The sequence below is a fragment of the Rhinoderma darwinii genome, unplaced genomic scaffold (assembly GCF_050947455.1).
Source record: "Rhinoderma darwinii isolate aRhiDar2 unplaced genomic scaffold, aRhiDar2.hap1 Scaffold_127, whole genome shotgun sequence".
NCBI lineage: Eukaryota > Metazoa > Chordata > Amphibia > Anura > Rhinodermatidae > Rhinoderma > Rhinoderma darwinii.
The window spans coordinates 1726541-1731085 of record NW_027461959.1 but is presented as its reverse complement, the minus strand read 5'-3'; the positions used below and the strand labels follow the sequence as shown (position 1 = coordinate 1731085).

The 4545-nt window shown below is 50.1% G+C and overlaps 1 long non-coding RNA gene across 1 annotated transcript; it reads left to right on the top strand.

Annotated features, from left to right (window-relative positions):
• Positions 1-320: 320 nt before the first annotated feature.
• Positions 321-2454, top strand: LOC142699089 (uncharacterized). The gene is made up of 3 exons (XR_012865978.1): positions 321-404; positions 1153-1311; positions 2340-2454. It is a non-coding gene; the product is annotated as an uncharacterized LOC142699089 (long non-coding RNA).
• Positions 2455-4545: the final 2091 nt, after the last annotated feature.

The window sequence follows — 4545 nt, the reverse complement described above, 5'->3', positions numbered from 1 at the left end:
ACATGACCTCATCTCTGAAGTTCTTACTATTGCTTAGAGACCTGCTGGTCACATGACCTCATCTCTGAAGTTCTTACTATTGCTTAGAGACCTGCTAGTCACATGACCTCATCTCTGAAGTTCTTACTATTGCTTAGAGACCTGCTGGTCACATGACCGCATCTCTGAAGTTCTTACTATTGCTTAGAGACCTGCTGGTCACATGACCTCATCTCTGAAGTTCTTACTATTGCTTAGAGACCTGCTGGTCACATGACCTCATCTCTGAAGTTCTTACTATTGCTTAGAGACCTGCTGGTCACATGACCTCATCTCTGAAGTTCTTACTATTGCTTAGAGACCTGCTGGTCACATGACCGCAGGACTTCAGCAGCAACAGCGACTCCACAGAGAAGACTGACTATGTAAGTATAAGGGGATTGATTTGTTTAATGGGACTGTATTTAGGGGTCTGGTGTGGGGACTGTATTTAGGGGTCTGGTGTGGGGTCTGTATTTAGGGGTCTGGTGTGGGGTCTGTATTTAGGGGGCCTGGTTTGGGGACTGTATTTAGGAGGTTTGGTGTCTATTAGTTTAAGGGGTCTGTATTTAGGGGGTCTGGTCTGGGGTCTGTATCAGATTAAGGGATTTAGGGTCTGTATATTTAGGGGTCTGTGTTAGTTTAAGTGATCTGGGGTCGGTATTTAGGGGGTCTGTTTTAGTTTGAGGTCTGTGTCGGTATTTAGGGGGTCTGTATTTGGGGGTGTGATCTGTATTTGTTTATGGGGTCTGTATTTAGGGGTCTGTATTAGTTTAGGGGGTCTGGTCTGAGGTCTGTATTAAGGGAGTCAGGTCTGGGGTCATTATTAGTGTAGGGGGTCAGGTCTGGTGTCCGTATTTAGGGATCCGGTCTGAGGTCTGTATTTATTCAGGGTGCTTGTGATGGGGGTCTGTATTTGTTTAGGGGGTCTGGTCTGGGGACTGCAATAGCTTAGAAGGTCTGGGGTCTGTAGGTATTCTATAATCTAGTCTGTGGTCCAATTTTATTAGTATGAGTAAAAGGGGTTGTCCAGGCACGTGGATAGGTCATCAGTATAAAAAACGGTCTGTGCCCGCACCACCCCTTTAATGTATGGTCCTGGGCCTTGGTGTCTAAATTTGTGTGTTTCTATAGGGGCTGGAAATGGCTGCAGAAGTGATGGGCAAAGATGTCTAATCAGGAGAAGTCGCCATAACGGTCTGTGCCAGATGGAGAAGAAAAGAAAACGGCACCCATCAGAGAAGACGTCACTGGATCTATAGGGGATCTCCTCTCCTGACATGTCTGTTGCAGGTAATTCTTGTATTCTACATATTTCTGTGTACCCAGAGCTAATAGACAAATGCGTGTTACCATTCCCATTGTCAGAAGGAGGTGTCCCTACACCGTGTGATACTGTCAGCGATGGTTGGAGACTGTCAGTATGTAGGGACACAGCCCTTTAACAAGGGGAATCGTAACAACCATTTGTCAATGCTCACACAAAAAGGTGGTGTTCACTATAGACACGGCAGAGCGGCGGTAGGGAAGGGGGGCCCAAGTTTGTGGAACAGCCCATGGCCTATGGTCTACTTAATCCACCACTGCCGGCCATTCAGCCAGCGCCTTTCTACAAGTGAAGCGGCTCGATACTTTGCATCGTTGAAAGGCGCTGATTGACAGAGAAGCGTTCAACCCCAGGAGACCTGCGCAGAAGAGAGCAGGTCTCCATTGCTGCCGGACGGCGTGGGAACGGGATTAAGGTGAGTTTGAATAGTTTGTTATTTTATCGTAATAAAAAAGTGTGTGGCATTATCTACGGGTGTGGATTTATCTACAGGGGGGGCTATATACTGGGGTGGGCTATCTGTGGAGCACTATATACAGGGTGGGCTATATCTACAGGGGGCTATATCTACAGGGGGCTATCTGTGGAGCACTATATACAGGGTGGGCTATATCTACAGGGGGCTATATCTACAGGGGGCTATCTGTGGAGCACTATATACAGGGGTGGGCTATATCTACAGGGGGGCTATATACAGGGTTGGGCTATACGTGGAGCACTATATACAGGGGTGGGCTATCTGTAGAGCACTATAGGGGGAGCTATATGTGGGACACTATACAGAGGTGGGCTATATGGGGGCACTATCTACAGGGGGCTCTATGGGGGGCACTATCTACAGGGTGCTCTATGGCAGGCACCATCTACAGGGGGCACAGTGTGTGTGTGTGTGACACGGTGTATGGTGCTATTATAATTAGAGGTGCCGTGTATGGCGCTATTATATTTAGGGGCGTAGTGTGTGGTATAATGAGAACTTTATCTTTGTTTATAGGTGTAGAAATGTAGGAAAAGTGAGAAGCTGAAGACATCTGAGAAGCAAACTGCAGAAATGGGTTGTGACCGGGAGAAGTCATCATAGAGGTCTGGACCGGATGGAGAAAAAGAACTAGAATCTGAGATGTCACCGGTGAGTCACTTAATGTAAATGTTCATTCTGCCTCTAATCAGCACTGTAGTCACTGTATGATTTGCAGCGAGATGAAGGGTGGTGTGATTTTTTTTTTATGAAACAGCATCTCCCAGCATATCTTTACCATTGTTCGGACCATGCTGGGAGCTGGAAACAATTTAGTGTGAACCTATACGTCAGGGGTTGCACTAAATTGAGCTGTATTTGTGCTGGTGCTTTATATATGTACTGAGCTTGGTTCTGGGGCTGTATTTATGTACTGAGCACTATTCTGGTGTTGTGTATAGAACTATATTGCTTGTAAAATGTACAAATGTTTTTATGCTCGAGTTACATAAAAAGAAATGTGGAAAATAAATGACACGTCGACTGGTAGAGAAAACAAACATTGCGAGGGGGAAGGAGATGTCGGGAAAGAGGTTGGGGGGGGGGGGGGCGCCAAACTGAATCTTTGCCCCGGGTACTGGAGAACCTAGCTACGCCTCTGGTGTAATACTGTCTCATGCCTCCCATCCAGCAGATGACACCGCGGGAGCGCCATGAACACTCACCCCTGCAGCCGCACCATCCTGACCTGCCTCGGGTCCCCTGGACGAGCTCCAGGCGGGCTCTCCAGGTGAGCTTGCCGCGCTGGAGGCAGAAGAAGACGCCTCCGTCTGCTGAACCGCCAATGAAGGAAGCCTTTCTTGCCGACCGGGCCCATGTTGCTCTATCGGCCTCTTCATTCGACTGCGGTCACACAGGCCGACTGCCCACCACACGCTGCTCTGGATGCCAGGGGCCCGACCGCTCCTTCCTGCTGCCCTCACCCGCACACCGGAAACTGCCGCCATCTCTCCCACCGGCCTCGGACCGTCCACGCCACTGCTCCTGGCCTCCGGAACCTCCACAGCAGGTAAGGGGGGGGGGGGTCACACTCCGTCTGCGCCGTGGAACCGGCGATGTAGGGCATAGGCGCTCAGGCGGCCTGGAACGCAGAGCCCTGGGGGGACACCCACAAGGGCCCCTAACTGCTCCTGCACCCACCCTAGCCCCTTCTCCACGGCCTGTACCCTAATCCTCTCCAGCAACTGCTCTAAGCCCTCCATCTATAGTCTAGGCCCTAAACTGACACAAAAACTGATGGCTACCCTGACACTGGCTGCACACACCTTCTCCTCACAAACTTTTTCAAGCCATAAAATGGCTTCCTTGCCTACTACCTATATATATATATATATATATATATATATATTCCCTAACTCCACCCCCAATACCCCCAGCCCCCCAGTAACGTTCCTAACTTAAACCCACCCACCAATCTATAATCACAATACCCCTCTACTTGACCCCTTGCAGGCCCAGAACCATCATGACCGCCCTCTGTCCAGCTTTGCTTAGCTCTGGGCTCACAATAGCGACTGTGGCATCTGAGGTGTTAAGAAGACTGGTGACCCCCTCTAATAGTCCATCGCCCAACTCAACGCGCAATCGCAGGCTGCCGATGATTGGCATGGCAACCTGGGGCCCTAATGAGGGGCCCCAGGTCTGCCATCTCTAAACTCCTATTAAGACTTGCCTCCGGCAGGGATCACGATATACTTCAGTACATTAGTAGTGCAATAGTATCATGCAAGCGATGCAATGATTGCTGGGTCAAGTCCCCTAAGGGGATGTAAAACAAAGGTTTATTTTTATGTACACAAAGTTAAAAAACAAATAAATTACCCTCTAAAGCAGGGGTTTCAAGCAAGCGGCCCGCATGTGGCCCCTGACGCTGTCATCTGCGGCCCGTGGGACACAGAGCCGCTAGTGCAGGCTCTGCTCCGGGATTCTGTGGAATTCCCTGACATCGATGTCCACATATGGACAGCGATGTCTGGGGCTTCCCCAGAGCCAGAGTCCCGTGCAGAGCGCTAGTATAGCCTCTGCTCCGGGACTCTGCGGAATTCCCTGACATCGCTGTCCATATATGCAGAGTCCCGGGCAGAGCGCTAGTATGTCTGGGGCTTCCCCAGAGCTGGAGTCCCGGGCAAAACGCTAGTATAGGCTCTGCTCCTGGACTCTGGGGAAGCCTCTGACATCGCTG